This window comes from Callospermophilus lateralis, unplaced genomic scaffold (assembly GCF_048772815.1).
Source record: "Callospermophilus lateralis isolate mCalLat2 unplaced genomic scaffold, mCalLat2.hap1 Scaffold_148, whole genome shotgun sequence".
Classification (NCBI taxonomy): Eukaryota; Metazoa; Chordata; class Mammalia; order Rodentia; family Sciuridae; genus Callospermophilus; species Callospermophilus lateralis.
Window position 1 is genome coordinate 2939806 of NW_027512614.1, and position 18522 is coordinate 2958327.

The 18522-nt window shown below is 38.8% G+C and overlaps 1 pseudogene; it reads left to right on the top strand.

Annotated features, from left to right (window-relative positions):
- Positions 1–18522, top strand: part of LOC143388641 (F-BAR and double SH3 domains protein 2-like) — a 150599-nt pseudogene that overhangs the window by 77820 nt on the left and 54257 nt on the right.

An 18522-nucleotide genomic window follows, 5' to 3' on the forward strand; every position in this document is an offset into this window, starting at 1 on the left:
CGTAGCCGACTTTTTCTTCTATCAGACGCCGTGTCTCTGATTTGAAATCAAGCTCCTTGATCCATTTTGAGTTAACTTTAGTGCATGGCGAGAGAAAGGGATTCAGTTTCATTTTGTTGCATATGGATTTCCAGTTTTCCCAGCACCATTTGTTGAAGATGCTATCCTTCCTCCATTGCATGCTTTTAGCCCCTTTATCAAATATAAGATAGTTGTAGTTTTGTGGGTTGGTTTCTGTGTCCTCTATTCTGTACCATTGGTCCACCCGCCTGTTTTGGTACCAGTACCATGCTGTTTTTGTTACTATTGCTCTGTAGTATAGTTTGAAGTCTGGTATCGCTATACCGCCTGATTCACCCTTCCTGCTTAGCATTGTTTTTGCTATTCTGGGTCTTTTATTTTTCCATATGAATTTCATGATTACTTTCTCTATTTCTATAAGAAATGCCATTGGGATTTTGATTGGTATTGCATTAAACCTATAGAGAACTTTTGGTAATATTGTCATTTTGATGATGTTAGTTCTGCCTATCCATGAACAGGGTATATTTTTCCATCTTCTAAGATCCTCTTCTATTTCTCTCTTTAGGGTTCTGTAGTTTTCATTGTATAAGTCTTTCACCTCTTTTGTTAGGTTGATTCCTAAGTATTTTATTTTTTGGGGGGATATTGTGAATGGAGTGGTTGTCCTCATTTCCATTTCAGAGGATTTGTCGCTGATATACAGGAATGCCTTTGATTTATGTGTGTTGATTTTATATCCTGCCACTTTACTGAATTCATTTATTAGCTCTAATAGTTTCTTTGTAGACCCTTTTGGGTCTGCTAGGTATAGAATCATGTCATCTGCAAATAGTGATAATTTAAGTTCTTCTTTTCCTATTTTTATGCCTTTAATTTCTTTCATCTGTCTAATTGCTCTGGCCAGTGATTCGATAACTATGTTGAACAGAAGTGGTGAGAGAGGGCATCCCTGTCTTGTTCCAGATTTTAGAGGGAATGCCTTCAATTTTTCTCCATTCAGAATGATGCTAGCCTGAGGTTTAGCATAGATTGCTTTTACAATGTTGAGGTAAGTTCCTGTTATCCCTAGTTTTTCTAGCGTTTTGAACATAAAGGGATGCTGTACTTTGTCGAATGCTTTTTCTGCATCTCTCGAGATGATCATATGGTTCTTATTTTTAAGTCTATTGATGTGGAGAATAACATTAATTGATTTCCGTATATTGAACCAGCCTTGCATCCCAGGGATGAATCCTACTTGATCATGGTGCACAATTTTTTTGATATGTTTTTGAATCCGATTTGCCAAAATTTTATTGAGGATTTTTGCATCTAGGTTCATTAGAGATATTGGTCTGTAGTTTTCTTTCTTTGAAGTGTCTTTGTCTGGTTTAGGAATCAGGGTGATGTTGGCCTCGTAGAAAGAATTTGGAAGTTCTCCCTCTTTTTCTATTTCCTGAAATAGCTTGAAAAATATTGGTGTTAGTTCCTCTTTAAAGGTTTTGTAAAACTCTGCTGTATACCCATCCGGTCCTGGGCTTTTCTTAGTTGGTAGTCTTTTGATGGTTTCTTCTATTTCCTCAATTGATATTGGTCTGTTTAGGTTGTCTATATCCTCCTGCCTTAATCTGGGCAGATCATATGACTTAAGAAATTTATCGATGCCTTCACTATCTTCTATTTTATTGGAGTATAAGGATTCAAAATAGTTTCTGATTATCTTCTGTATTTCTGAAGTGTCTGTTGTGATATTGCCTTTTTCATCCCGTATGCTAGTAATTTGATTTCTCTCTCTTCTTCTCTTCGTTAGCATGGCTAAGGGTCTGTCGATTTTATTTATTTTTTCAAAGAACCAACTTTTAGTTTTGTCAATCTTTTCAATTGTTTCTTTTGTTTCGATTTCATTAATTTCAGCTCTGATTTTAATAATTTCTTGCCTTCTACTTCTTTTGCTGTTGTTTTGCTCTTCTTTTTCTAGGATTTTGAGATGGAGTATGAGATCATTTATTTGTTGGTTTTTTTCTTTTTTTAAGGAATGAACTCCAAGCAATGAATTTTCCTCTTAGAACTGCTTTTAATGTGTCCCATAGATTGTGATATGTTGTGTCTGTGCTTTCATTTATCTCTAAGAATTTTTTAATTTCCTCCTTGATGTCTTCTATAACCCATTGATCATTTAGTAACCAATTGTTCATTCTCCAAGTGATACATGTTTTTTCCTTCCTTCTTTTATCGTTGATTTTCAGTTTCATTCCATTATGATCAGATAAGATGCATGGTATTATCTCCACTCCTTTATATTGTCTAAGAGTTGCCCTGTGACATAATATATGATCTATTTTTGAGAAGGATCCATGTGCTGCTGAGAAAAAAGTGTAACTGCTTGATGTTGGGTGGTAAATTCTATTTATATCAATTAAGTCTAGGTTATTAATTGTGTTATTGAGTTCTATAGTTTCCTTATTCAACTTTTGTTTGGAAGATCTGTCTAGTGGTGAGAGAGGTGTGTTGAAGTCTCCCATGATTATTGAATGTTGGTCTATTAGACTCTTAAACTTAAGAAGAGTTTGTTTGATGATCATAACTGCACCATTGTTTGGGGCATATATATTTATGATAGTTATGTCTTGTTGGTGTATGGTTCCCTTGAGCAGTATGTAGTGTCCCTCTTTATCCCTTTTGATTAACTTTGGCTTGAAATCTATTTTATTTGATATGAGTATGGACACTCCTGCTTGTTTCCTAAGTCCATATGAGTGATATGATTTTTCCCAATCTTTCACCTTCAGTCTATGTATGTCTTTTCCTATCAAATGCGTCTCCTGTAGGCAGCATATTGTTGGGTCTTGTTTTGTGATCCATTCTACTAGTCTGTGTCTCTTGATTGGTGAGTTTAAGCCATTAACATTTAGGGTTATTATTGAGATATGGGTTGTTCTTCCAGCCATAATTGTTTATTTATGTTACTAAACATGGTTTGTTTTCCTTTTTTGAGTATTTTCCCCCCCTTTAATGTCCTACCTCCCACTGTTGGTATTCATTGTTATTTTCCATTTCCTCTTCCTGTAATGTTTTGCCGAGGATGTTTTGAAGACATGGTTTTCTAGCTGCAAATTCTTTTAACTTTTGTTTATCGTGGAAGGTTTTAATTTCATCTTCCATCCTGAAGCTTAATTTCGCTGGATACATGATTCTTGGTTGGAACCCATTTTCTTTCAGTTTTTGAAATATGTGATTCCAGGATCTTCTAGCTTTCAGAGTCTGTGTTGAAAGATCAGCTGTTATCCTGATTGGTTTACCCCTAAATGTAATCTGCTTCCTTTCTCTTGTAGCTTTTAAAATTCTCTCCTTATTCTGTATGTTGGGCATCTTCATTATAATGTGTCTAGGTGTGGATCTCTTATGATTTTGCACATTCGGCGTCCTGTATGCTTTTAGGATTTGGGATTCTGTCTCATTCTTCAAGTCTGGGAAGTTTTCTCGTATTATTTCATTGAATAGGTGGTTCATTCCTTTGGTTTGGACCTCTATACCTTCCTGTATCCCAATGACTCTTAAGTTTGGTCTCTTTATATTATCCCATATTTCTTGGATGTTCTGCTCATGGTTTCTTAACAGTTTTGCTGAGCTATCTATGTTCTTTTCAAGTTGAAATACTTTGTCTTCATTGTCTGATGTTCTATCTTCTAAGTGTTCTACTCTGCTGGTAGTATTCTCAATTGAGTTTTTAAGTTGGTTTATTGCTTCCTGCATTTCTAGGATTTCTGTTTGTTTGTTTTTTATTACCTCTATCTCCCTGTATAGTTGATCTTTTGCTTCTTGGATTTGTTTATGTAATACATTGTCGAAGTGGTCGAAATGATCTTTCATTGTCTGATTTTGCTGTCTAATGTCTTCCTTGAGACTCCAGATCATTTGCAGCATGTATATCCTGAATTCTTTATCTGACATTCCATCTGCTGCAGCTATAACCTCTTCTAAAGTTGAGTTGACCTGCATTGCTTGTGGTCCTTTCTTTCCTTGTCTTTTCATATTGCTCGTGTTTCTTTCTGCTTAGTGAAACTATTGTGTTTTTGAAATTTTTCCCCCTATATATTTATATTGCTCTTGTATAGTTGAAAAGTCTCCCTTGCAGGGGCGGGCGGCAGCTCTGCTCCTCCTCCAATTGGGGTGATCTCTCTACCACGCTGGTGGGCCGCTGGGACTGTTCTGCCGGTCGGTCGCAGGTCTGCCTACCTTGGAGGCGCGGGCAGCGGCTCTGCTCTGCCCTTCCTCCTATTGGTGTGACGTGTCTACCACGTCACCACGTCTGTGAACCCCTGGGCCTGTTCCACCAGTTAGTCGCGGATCTGACTACCTTGCAGGCGTGGGCGGCGGCTCTGCTCTGCCCCTTCTCCAATTGGGTTGTCGTGACTACCACCCCTGCAGGTCGCTGTGCCTGTTCTGGGCGCGGGCTGCGGCTCTGCTCTGCCCCTATTCCAAATGGAGTGATGTGACTGCCACGCTGGCGGGCCGCTGGGCCTGATCCAGGCTCGGGGAGCGGCTCTGCTCTGCCCCGCCCCCAAGTGGTGTGACGTGTCTACCACGCCGGCAGGCCGCTGGGGCTGTTCTGCCAGACTGTCACAGGCCTGCCTACCTTGCGGACGCGGGTGGAGGATCTGCTTTCCCCCTACTCCAGTTGGGGATTCTTGACAACCACGCCGGAGGGTCGCTGGGCCTATTCCGGGCTCTGGCAGCGGCTCTGTTCGGCCCCTGCTCGAGCCGGAGCGATGCGACACCACGCCGGCGGGTCTCTGGACCTGCTCCGGGCGCAGGCGGCGGCTCTGTTCGGCACCCGCTCTAGCCGGAGCGACGCGACACCACGCCGGCGGGTCGCTGGGCCTGTTCCGGGCTCTGGCGGCGGCTCTGTTCGGCCCCCGCTCTAGCCGGAGCGACGCGACACCACGCCGGCGGGTCGCTGGACCTGTTCCAGGCGCAGGCGGCGGCTCTGATCGGCCCCCGCTCCAGCCGGAGCGACGTGACACCACGCCGGCGGGTCGCTGGGCCTGCTCCGGGCCCCGGCGGCGGTTCTGTTTGGCCCCTGCTCTAGCCGGAGCGACGCGACACCACGCCGGCGGGTCGCTGTGCCTGTTCCGGGCTCTGGCGGCGGCTCTGTTCGGCCCCTGCTCTAGCCGGAGCGACGCGACACCACGCCGGCGGGTCGCTGTGCCTGTTCTGGGCTCTGGCGGCGGCTCTGTTCGGCCCCTGCTCTAGCCGGAGCGACGCGACACCACACCGGCGGGTCGCTGTGCCTGTTCCGGGCTCTGGCAGCGGCTCTGTTCGGCCCCTGCTCTAGCCGGGGCGACGCGACACCACGCCGGCAGGTTGCTGGGCCTGTTCCGGGCTCTGGCGGCGGCTCTGCTCCGCCCCTCTGGCCTTCACAGTATTCGGCAGGACCCGGACCGAGAGACAGTTTCCGCGGGTTCTTTATCCCTGGGCCAGAGCAGTTCCGGGAGCCAGAATTCGGCCTCTCCGGACTTGGTGCATGCTCCGACAGGAGCAGGCTCCAAGAAGCAGTTTCCGCGGGTTCTATAGCCCTGGGCCAGAGCAGCTCCGGTAGCCGGAGCTCCGCCGCTCCGGGCTCGGTGCGTGTTCTGATAGGAGCAGGCTCCAAGAAGCAGTTTCCGCGTGTTATTTAGCACTAAGTCTGAGCAATTTGTCTGCGAGACTCAGACAATTGTCAGCCTGAAATTACCTGTTCTATAGCTGAAAGAGCTGCAATCAGTCAAAAACAAGGATGGTGACGTCAGCTCTCCAAGATGGTGGCCGCTGGCTTCCTCCGTGGTCTGACCGGTGTGGAGAACCGAACTGGACTGTTTCCTTCCCCGTCTCCAACCCAGAATTCAGCTCCGAGCTCAGCAAATGCCTAGCTGGCAGGAGCCCGCAGAATCAGCATCGCTGTATCTCTGCGCCACCAGCCCGTCGTTTCCCAGTGCGCTCCGCAGACTCCAGCCGCAGGGCGATCTGCCGAACAGTAAGCGCTCCGTACGGACAAATCGCTCGCTTTTGAGCCCCTGAAGCTGATCCTCGTGCGATGAAAATCCTTCCACTAGGTTTTGGAGCACCCCAATTTTGCTGGAAATTCCTAACCAGATAGCTTTTAGCCGTTCTAACTCATCATTTTCCCTCACAGTGACGCAGTACTCGGAGTTACTGCACTCCCTTCGCGGCCATCTTCACATATCCAGCTTTTATAAATTGCCCTGTCTGAATACACATACTAAGCAGGAGATGAACTGAGTAAGAACCCAGGAGAGCAACCATCAGCAGCAATAAACTAAATCCAAGGATACCTGTATTAGCCATAACATAAGCTAAGCCAAGGATGCCACTTCCCATGATGGCATTCATCAAATTAAAGACTGAGAAACCAAAGGAAACTCCTGGGGATACCTGTCTGTGAAGTTCGTTGCTTAGCAACGGGCTCAACTCTTCGGCCGCCGCCACCTCTTCAGATGGCTGGGAAGAGACGAGCCAGCCCTGCTCAGCGTTGATGCTCCCCCCAAACGCTTCCATCACATAGCTGTTTTGATTGCAGTTCTAATGCTCTTTCTGTTATGCTGTTGTTTCCTGAAAAAAATGTTGGAAACTTAGAAGCCATTAATTTTTTTTCATAATAGAAAACAATAAATACCTGTGGTTTTATAAAAATCCTTATAATGATTTTGAAAACGTTAACTATAAAATATTTCATGTATAATTTTTGTTGTTATAAATTAAGCATTCTTATTGCTTACAAAAAACAAATTTACAAGGTTGGGGATATAGCTAAGTGGTAAAGTGCTTGCCTTGCATGTCAATTCCCAGTGCCAATAAATAAGTAAACAAACAAACAAATTCCCAAGCAAGTATTTTTACTCAGTATGGACCAGTATTTTTCCTTATGGGAATGGAGCCATTGTTTACTTGCTTCTCAGGTTTTACTTCTTGGAGCTGGTAGCACAAAGCTTGGCATGAAGTGAAGAGAATACAAGTCAGTGTCCATTAACTCATTTTTTCTGCCAGCTGAATCTTGGACATGTAGGAAGTACCACTCACCTCTATCTTCAGTGTGTTTCTGAAATTGCTCTTGTTGGTTCTGTTTTGAAACATATCTCAGTTCAACAAACACTGAACCCCTACTGTATGTTCCAGTCACTCAACTAAATGCTAAGGATAGCTATGACATGCTGAACTATAGACCTCAGGCTAGATGAGCTTTCTGTCTTTTCATAAGTTTATTGAGGCATATTTACATATCATATAATTTACCCATTTCAAGTGTGTTCAATGATTTTAATGAATTTACCAAATTATGTTTCATCATCATAAATAAGTTCTAGAATATTTTCATGATCCTGATATGATCCTGCATGTCTATTTATTGTTAATCCACATCACCCCTCCCAGATACAGTCAACCACTCTTTCTAGTTTTATTCTTTTTAGATTTGCTCTTTCTAAATTAAATCATACAATATGTGTAGTCTCTTATGCTTTGCTGCTGTCATTTAACATAATGTTTTCGAGATTCATCCATGTTGTAGAATGCAGCAGTATGTTTTGTTCCTTTTTATTCCTGAATAGTATTCCATCATATGAGTATACCACATTTTGTTTATCTGTTTATCTATTCATCAGTTTGAACATTTAGCTTGTTTCTCACTTTTGCTCTTATGAATAGTGCTACTATGTTAATTGCTATGCCAGTCTTTGTATGAATGTGTTTTCATTTCTCTTGGGTTACTGGGTCATAGTAAATTCCTGATTAAGTGTTTAGCAAACTGCCAAACCATTTGCAAGAGTAACTGCAGAATTTCATATTTCCATCAGTATTGGGTAAGGGTTCTCATTTCTCCACATCTCCACCAATATTGATAGTTATTTGTAGTTTGTTTTTTTTTTCCCATTTAACACTCCACTATTGAGCTTCTTCCCCCCACCAGCCCTGTCTCTTTGGTTATAGCCTTGCTCGTGGTTGTGAAATATCTCATGGTAGTTTTTATTTGCATTTGCCTATGACTAATATTGTTGAATGTTTCATGAGCTGATTAGCCATTTATATATCTACTTTGGGAAATGTCTATTCAAAACTTTTTTGTTCATTTTTTTTATTGGATTGTTTGGATTAGATTTTTGAAGATGAATTGAGATTTATCTTATAGAAATTGAGGAATAATATGTCAGGAAGTTAAGACAGCAATTGAAAACAAACAAACAAAAAAAAATAGGTGGCATTCATTGAACATTTATTTTATGCTAGACATTTTTCTAATTACATGACCTATATTAAATCATATAATCCTCATGACAGCCCTATGTCTTAGGTGCTGTTTTTCATCTCCCCTAATCAGGGTCCCTCAACTAGAAATTTTATAGCTAAAACATTTGTAAGTATACGACCTGTTCCTGAGATGGCAAATAGTCTTGGGATGAAAGAGAAACTGAAAATCCCATAGGCATATGTTGCAACCAGATTTTATGTTTGGTAATTCTATATACATTGTTAGATGGAGAACTATGGAATATTTTCAAGTAGGACAAAATATGATGAGATCCATTGCAGAAGTAGGACAGTATTGTTCTTAATCAAAATTTGAATTAAGACTATGTGGTTGCTAATATTTTCTCTAAATTTTTGTAAGATACATGTAGGAAAGTCATAGGATGTTTAACGTTACTACTGTAATAAAATATAACTTATTATCATATACTGTGTTAAAACTTAAAGAGAAAAAGTTTTCAGATAATCCACTTCAAATTGCAGTGTTCTACAAAAGTTCAAAACATCCAACTAAAAACATATAGTCACAGTATTAGCATAGGAATTTATTTAAGGCTTGGAATTATTATGCCTTTTATTTCTGACTGATAGAATTCCCTTTCATGTTATCTTAATATATGATTAATCATAAGATGATTACAAGTAACAGTGACCAAAGGAAAGTGTTGTTTGATGTGACCTAGTAGCTATCTTGTGGTTAATATTGAAAGGAGCTAGCCAGGCATGGTGGCACATACCTATAATCCCAGTGGTTTGGGAGGCTGAGGCAGGAGGATCAAGAGTTCAAAGCCAGCCTCAGCAACTTAGCAAGGGCCTAAGCAACTCAGGTAGACCTGTCTCTAAATAAAATACAAAAAAACCCCACCAAAACCTGGAGATATGGTTCAGTGGTTAAGCACCGCTGGGTTCAATCCTTGGTCCCCTCAGTCAACCCCCCCCCCAAAAAAAAAATATTGAAAGGAGGTTTTCTTATCTATTGTTTATATTTCCATATTGTGTTATTGATTTCTAAAGTATCCTTTCTTTATACCTCATTACCATTTATCAGATGATAGTAACAAGTCAAAAATTCTTTAAAAAAAAATGAGCAGAGTACATCTTTCTTTGCAGAAATGAGTTTTTAATGCAAAATTATTCTGAGGAGGATATGGAATGTGTCCTAAAACACCTCCCTAAATAACAGGTATTCTGTTTAGAACTGACAAGTACATTGATTAGAATATCAGTGTTGAAGAGTCCTTCAGCTGTCACACAGGTCATACTGGTGTTAGATATTCATACAGGTATTATACAAGAACAAGTCCTAGGTCTTAGTATCTAAAACTATTTGTTTATATTATATATTTTTAAATTTTTTGATTTATTCTCCTTGTATATAAAATGACTATTTTATTGGGTATGAAATTAAACTTTTGACTCAATGCCTGGCACATAGTGGTCGGTAAAGAGCTAGATGGATCTTTATGTTTTTCCTTTTCGTTTTAGGTTTTGCCCCTCATTGCTTCAGGAAATATCAAAATATCAAATATAGATGATACTACAAAGATTACAAAATCTTGCAGTACTTAACTTCCTTTTTAAACTGATTACTGCAAGTCCCGTGGGACTTCTGTTCTCTTATTGTATTACCCAAAGTAAATCTTATTAACCTCTTTCTTAGCATTTTATAAGCCTGAAAGGCAATAGCTGACAGTTACCTCCCTATGACCTGCACTTTTCAGCATCTCTGTCCTGCATATGTGCCCACCTTCCGTTTGCAAAACCAGTAACATAAGTCCTTCAAAGTGTTTCTCACATCCTATGAAAAAGCACAAGGTCAACCAGGGATAGGAAAAAATATGGGAAACACACGTCTATAAAACTTGAATAAGTATGATCTATAGAGGCAGCAAAACAAGGAAATGTTCTCTCAAGCTTCCTGGTGGGAATGAGAAAACCCTTTCCTCTTTTCTTTCCTTGAATTGTAATTAACAAGATCTTCAGAGATAATGGTAGGAAAAGGGCTGGCATAAAATTTCTGATACATGGTATTTTCCTGTTATTCTAGCCACCATTTCAGATATTTAACTCTGCCTTCTCTAGATTAACAGTTACATTAAGTAAAAAGTCCACTTGCTTGAGGACATCTGCATATTTAAGTTTTGCTTAAGTGGAGTTTTTTTGTTTTGTTTTGTTTTGTTTTGTTTTGTGATGCTGAAGATTGAACCCAGGGCTTTTAAATGTAAGGCAAGCACTCTACCAACTGAGCTATATCCCTAAACCTTAAGTGGAGCTTTTTATGCATTTATTAAAATTAAATATTTAACAAGAATTTCCCTTGTCTATAAAGGACCATATCAGGCTAATGTATCCTGTAGCAAATTTACCTGGAAATTCTGTTACGTAAGCCAGGTGTACTGGTGAACACCTATGATCCTTGCCAGGCTAAGGAGGCAGGAGGTTCGCAAGTTGAAGGCCAGCCTGGGCAACTTAAAGAGACCCTGTCTCAAAATAAAATTTTAAAAAAGGGTTTGAGGTATAGCTCAGAAATAGAATGCTCCTGGGTTCAATTCCCAGTACCAAAAGGGGAAAAAAAAATCTCAAGTTATGGGTAGCTCTTTCCACTGGTGGTAATTTTGTATTTATATAGCAATGTCTCATAAACAGGAAAGATGATGATAGAGATTCTGTGGAAAATCTTCCCATTCAGGAAATAGCTGCCAGGTATATGTGGCAGGTGGCATCCAAAACTGAAAAGCTGCAGCTAAAGACATGAGCGCTACTTTGTAGAATCAGCAGTGTTGACAGGTAGGCATTCAGTAGGGGTTGTTCTCATTTCTTCAGCCTTCCAGAAAGGGTTTATTTGATTCTCATAGAAAGCCTACCATCTATGTGATAGGCCCTCTGCTGGATTAGTCACCTTTCTCCTGGATTAGTTCCTTCTCTAAGCATCCAGAGAGCTTTCAATAGATGCCTTGGTGATGTATTGACGTACAGGGTTTGGGGATTTTGTGTGTGCGTCTCTGTGTGTGTATTGGTTTATATTGAGTATTGAACCCTAAGGCACTTCGCCATTGAACTATACCCTCAGCTCTCCTTTTTTATTTTTAATTTTGAGATAGGGTCTCACTAAGTTGCTTGAACTTATAATCCTCCTGCCTCAGCCTCTCGAGTCACTGAGATTTCAGGGATATAATTTTTGCTTAGATTTGCCCTTGCTATTCTAGCTGTTCTGACCTAAGAGAATGGTACTCCTTTATCAGAGTTCTCATCAGCCTTAATGGAATTGTACTGTACATCCTTTTAACCAGTTGTCCAGTCTTCCAGAATTGCCTCAAGACTCAGACCACAACATTAATTCTCTAGTTTATTCACCTGAAAGTCTAGGCACACAATCCAATTATGCAGTTGAACTGCCACTTTTCTCTGCAGTGAAGGTGCTACTGTCCCAGCTTGATCAGAATAAGCTTAAGACATGTCTTTGACAGTACACTGCTCCACCTCCTCTCCAAGGTGTGTGTAAGGTTTAAAATATGTGACTTTAGGTTTTACAGACTCTTACCAAAAAAGGCTTTGGGCCAAATCTGTTTCAAAATTCAGAAATTTTCAGAAACAATCCCTGTACCATCATTACACACTGAATAGGATATGAGGAAGCACCTGATGATCAAACAACACAGTATTTTTTGCAGTAAAACATTTCAATATTCATACCAAGTTAAATGAATAAAAGCCTATAAATAACATCTCCTTAGTTCAAGACTAACTCACTTTGCTTCAAATGAGTTCTAAACTTAAAAAAAAAAGATCTTTGTGATTTTCAGAGCATTTTGAATTCCAGAATTATAGATTCTGAACCTATTATTGCATTCCAAGCACAAACCTACAGAGATCCAGGTCTTTTTACTTTTTTTCCCCTTTTTCTTGAGATGGGCATTTCACTCTGTTCCCTATGTTGCCCTGGCTGGTCCAGGACTCATAGAGTCATGCTGTCCTCCTGCCTCAACTTCCTGAGTAGCAGGGACTACAGGAGTGTACCAGCATTCCTGACAAAAGGGACCTCTTGAGAATAAATAAAAATTAACTTAAATAAAAATTAACTTAATTGAATATATTAGAAAACATCAAAAAGAATTAGTGGATTGGGCTGTAATGCCAGCAATTCAGGAAGCTGAAACAGGAAGATTGAAAGTTCAAGTTCAGCTTCAACAACATAATAAGACTGTCTCAAAATAAAAATAAAAAGGACTGGGGATGTATCTCAGTGGTAGCATCCCTGGGTTCAATCCCTAGTACTAAAAACAAAAACAAAAAAAATTTAAAATAAGAATAAGACGGATTGATATTAACTTGATAATATCCACCAATGAACTGAAAAATACAATTAGTACACACACTTTGAGTGAAGGTTAATGAGGGCTGGGGATGTAACTCAGTGGTAAAGTACTTGCCTTAAATGAGGATTAATGAGATTGTTCCTGGTACAACAACCCTAATTTTATCTTTTTTCGAAATTTGGTTGGAAAAATAGTATTTTACTGTGCTAGTGGTTTTCATTCGTCACTTTTTCTCTTTCAAATGAACACATTTTGGGTACAGATTTGAAAAGTAAGGACTCTGTTTCCTCTGTGAAATCAGCTTTCTCTCCCAGCTCACTTTGTCATCCTATACAGGTACTCAGATATCTGTCTGAACCTTCTGTGCCCTTATAGTAACTTTAAAATGAATTTAAATTAAGCTGGTACAATGGCAAATGCCTGTAATCCCACCTACTCAGGAGATTGAGGCAGGAGAACCACAAGTTCAAGGCCAATTTAGCAAGACCTTGTCTCAAAAAATAAAAAGAAATAAGGATATATATAGCTCAATGGTAGAACAACCCTGGGTTCAGTCCCAAATAAAAGGAATGGAGGGAGAGGATGGGAATGAATCTTGAGAGGTGTCTGAGGACAAAATAGTTGAGATGTGTTAAAATTGATTTATCATAAGTACTAGAATGTTAATTTCCTTTATTTAGTTCTTTAAAATTATTTAATTTATAACTTTTAAAGATCTTAATATTTTATTCTAAATGGACTGGAAATTTTTAAAAACTTAACATTGCTAGTTTTTAAAGCCTTCTCAAACTTATTTGAACCAGTTCGGGTTTTTTTGTTTTGTTTTGTTTTCCTCAAGGAAAATTAAATCAGTTAAATGTCTTATCTCTAATTAAAAACCTTTCCAAAGTTTCATTCAAAGGAAACTTATATTTTAGCAGCGTCTTTTTAATATTATTGTCTCTGTGCTATTAATATTAGTATTAACCAAATAGTACAATTAGTGACACAGTATTAGCATATATGGACAGCATGGAATCTGAGCCAGCAGGGTCTCAATACAGGCTCTAGACCCACTGCTTAGTGGTTGAGTGGCTTTAGGGAAAAAACAACCCTTTCTTCTCTTCCTTCTTTCCCCTCTCCTCTTCCCCCCTCCCCACTCACTGTTTTGAGACAGGGTCTTACTAAATTGCCCACACTGGCCTCTAACTTGTGATCCTCCTACCTTAACTTCCCAAGTAGCTGGGATTACAGACATGTACCATCATGCCCAACTGATACATAACCTTTTCTGAGCTTAGATTTCTATACTGATAAGTTGAAAATAATAATTTCTGTGTATTAGGATTGTTTTGAGAACTAAATGAAATAATGTAGGGGCTGGGGATGTGGCTCAAGTGATAGCGCGCTCGTCTGGCATGTGTGCGGCCCGGGTTCGATCCTCAGCACCACATACCAACAAAGATGTTGTGTCGCCAATAACTAAAAAATAAATAAATAAATATTTTTTTAAAAAAAGAAATTATGTAAAGTGTCACAGAGATTAAAGAATCAGTAAATGGTAACCGTGTTTTCAAAGTTATCATAACTTTATAGTGTTCTGATTATAAAACATGAAATGAAAGTTTTTACCCAAAGTATACAAGAGTCAAAACATCATATTGTTTCCCTCATTGCTAGATTTTAAGGTTTTCTTTCTACTGCAATATGAACTTCCACTTTAACTTAAAGTAGGAATAAACATGCATACATTCTCTTTTTAAAATATCATATCATATGCCATAAAGTTTAAAATGAAAAAACAATGTTTCCACCCAAATTCTCAACATTCAAAGTAATCATTGGTAAAATTATATAGATATGGATACACAAGTTCATATAAATAGATTTATACTAACCAAACTTGAATTTAATCTCTAGCACTCATTAAATTCCAAATAAATTTATATTTCAGGAATATTATTAAATTTTTATTGGGACCCTTTTGCTCTTTGATTAGGCTAAACTCCCAGATAATGCTAGGAAGATATCTGGAGCTCAGAGCAATAGCATTATTATTTTTTTTTTTTATTTTTTGGTACTAGGAATTGAACTCAGGGGCACTTAACCACTGAGCCATATCCCCAGACCTTTTTTGTATTTTATTTAGAGACAGTGTCTCACTGAGTTGTTTAGGGCCTTGCTAAATTGCTGAGGCTGGCTTTGAACTTGCTATCCTACTGTCTCAGCCTCCCAAGCTGCTGGGATTATAGGCTGCACCACTGCACCCTCCTACAGTAGCATTATGAACATAATTTTTTTATTACATGCTTTTTGAGACTGTTATCCAGAGAACATTATTCTCTCTGGCCAAAAATGATCCTACTTATTCTAAAATTTATTGCTGGGTTGCTGACAACCTGGGATTCCATCTCCGGACATGTTGATTTATAAGTAAGGAAACTAAGGGCTGGAGAGGCGGGGTTAAGTTAGCCAGGGTGACACATAAATGTATTTTAGATTTCAATGACTGCTTCTTAAAATATCTAATAAGTTCCATAAAGTAAGAGTTTGCAGAAGTCACTAAATTTGGAGATTTAGATTTATTCCTTCTTTATTCATGTTTGAATGGATTTTAGAATGCAAATTTAAACATACAGCAGATTATATTAGATGACCTTTAATTGGATGAGTGGAGAAAAGATGTCAATTCTAAAGTCAGCTCTGAGAACCTGTGCTAAAATTCATGGCACTCAATAAATTAGTTCTCTTTCTCCCCTCTTCATTCTGTTCTTACCCACATAGAATAATTTTGTCTCTCATCAGTCAGAAACTCATTCTAATAAAGTAAGTTTGTTCTTTTGTCTCTAAAGGCACAGTCCTAATAATCTAGTACACTGGCCCTCACTTTGGAATCAGGGCATTCAGTTATATTCGCATAACTAGCATTTACTAAGGACATTCCTGTGTTTGTGTTAGGTCCCAAACTAGGTGAAACACTGCTCAGGCCCTCAGATTGCCTAAGAGCAAACTGAAGCCAGTGCAGCACTGGCATGGCTTGATGTTGGCCTGATAGTGGAGACTCAGTGACTTCTAACAAACTAAAATCAATTAATATAATGGGTATAGTCAAAGTAAAAGAGCCCCTTAGTCATCTGGAGAAGTCAGGGAAGATTTCCTGAAAAGGTAGCACTTGAAATGAGACTAGGAGTTTGTTTATGAACAACACAATAAATAAATAAATAGGAAAACTATTCCAGCCAAAGGAAATAGAACTCAAAAGCACAGGCTTGTATTTAGATTGACATTTATTTTGCAGCAAAAGAACAACGTGCTTCTGAAACATTTTTACTAATATCTCATGATTTCTAAAATTATTCTATTTCTGAACATCTCAAGAATCAAATTTAGTTGACCCTCCTTTACGTTAATAGAATTTGTAAACTGACACCTAACCTTTTATAGCATCCCTCTTCAAGTTCTAATTTGTTTGTGTGTGTATGTGCATGTGCTACTGTTATTCTGAGATTATATGTATGCTTCTTTACAAATAAGCAAATTGAGTAAGTGAGCTTTTCCAGAGCTAGGCTATAGTGCTATCTGTTATTTAATTATTTAATTCTCATATTCTGCTTCAAAAAGATACCAATGTTCTTTAAATTAGGTGCTTCATGTCTCTTATATGTTACCATTCTTTTATATATTTTAAATACATTTTTAAAAGAATAAAGGGAAAATATTTAAAAAATGAACTAAAAATTAAATTAGTCATCATTTAAAAAGAAGCAGTCACCTGCAGCTCCTTCACTATAATCAACCACTGTAAATATGACCACTCTAAAAGATAGTGATAGGGCTGAGGTTATAGCTCAGTGGTAGAGTGCTTGCTTCTCACTTGTGAGGCACTGGGTTTGATCCTCAGCACCACATAAAAATAAATAAAGATATTATGTCCATCTTTAAAAAAAATAGTGATCTACATTATAGCCTGACTGATAGGATTTGGGGGATGATTGGGGGAGTTCCGGGGATTGAACTCAGGAGCACTTGACCACTGAGCCACATCCCCAGCCCTATATCCTATTTTATTTAGAGACAGCATCTCTCTGAGTTGGTTCGTACCTCACTGTTGCTGAGGTTGGCTTTGAACTTGGAATCCTCCTTTCAAAGCCATCTGATTCTCTGTGATTACCAAGTGCCTGGATGGTAGGATTTTTGATAGTGACGATGGCTGAGAATATTGCTCTGTGTGTTGTTTAGCACCCTGGACTGTGTTTGCTTTGTATAATATTTTTATTTTATTAAGATATACGTTATAAAGAGCTTTCACATGTCTTCTGTGACCTGACTTCAGAATTTATGAAAAGATTAAATTGCAAGTCAGTCTCTAAAATTCTTTCCATTTCATTATATCTCTTTTTATTCTAAAAATCCTCTTTGGACAATTCATATTTAGGAACTTATTTTCTTAGCTAGACACAGTGAAACATGCCTGTAATCCCAGTGGCTCGGGAGGCTTGGGGCAGGAGGACTGTGAATTGAAAGCCAGCCTCAGTAATTTAGCAAGGCCCTAAGCAACTAAGTGAGACCCTGTCTCAAAAAAAAAGGACTGGGGATGTGGCTTAGTTGTTAAATACCCCTGTGTTCAATACTCAGTATCAAAAAATAATTTTTTTTCTTGCCAGGAACAGTAACACACACCTTTAATCCCAGCTACTCAGAAGGCTGAGGCTGACCTCAAACTTGGGATCCTACTGCCTCAGCTTCCACAGTTGCTGGGATTATAGGTGTGTGCCACTATACTCAGTATGTCTTGTTTTTAAAGTGCTAAATGAAGGCCCTTTGGTCTAACTACTGAGTATAATAATTGCAATCAGAATAACAATATTTTTCTCTCTGTTCTCTCTTGTGTTGTAGAGTCGACAATTAGAATAAGAAACTGGGACCACAGAGGAGCACAGTCTAAATAAAGAGGCTAGGAAATGGGCCACACGTGTGGCACGTGAGCACAAAAATATTGTTCATCAACAACGGGTAAGTGTAGTAGAATCCTGGCCACATTCAGCTTAAGCCAAGTGTCAGACCCATTTAAGGAGCTAAATTTTATTAATGTCAAAAGCACCCATATATGTTTTTTTTTTTTGTTCTTTCTCAAACTCAACAATATAGTCTTATCTATTTATCTTAAAAATTCTGTAAACCTTGTAGCAGCAACACATTAATTCACCTGTTTGCCATAAAATTGCCTAAGAAAGACTAGTGATGGTGTATTACAGTTTGTTGGCCGGGGGAAGAGGCATACATATGATAAATTAAAGTAGACTTTCATCTCTCAAGACAAGTTTTTTTGAAGACACAGTTGTAAATTCCATGAAAATATATTTTCAAGACTAAACTCCAAGTGCAAAGAAATTATTTTAAATATGGTATTTTTTTTAGTTTGATTTTTAGTATCTAGATCCTCTTTCTTTGACTTCACGTCCAACTTCTTAAAAGAATTGTCCACACTTACACATCCTGACCTCCCTCCTACTTTTCAGCGCATTGTGTTTAAGCTTTGCCTTGCTTTCCTTCTGATCATTCCTTTCCTTCTAAATTTATCATAATCACCAGTGATGTCTGTTGCAAGATCCAAAGTGGACACTTGATCTCTCATTTTTCTTAACCAATCAAGTTTCATCATAACTAACAACACCCTTCTTCTTAAAACACTCTTCAGCCCTCTGTAACTCAGCATTGTTCCAGTTTTCCCTCTTCCTCTTCAGCCTGTCTAGATTCTTTCATGGGTTGCTCTTTCTCTATCCAATTGTTAAATATTTAAATTCCTTAGATTCCTGAACTAGGCTGTCTTTTTTTTTTAAACTCTTTACTCTCCCTATGGTCCATCTCATACACTGCTATTTTTTCACTTTCAACCTAATCATGAACTAATATTTTCAACATT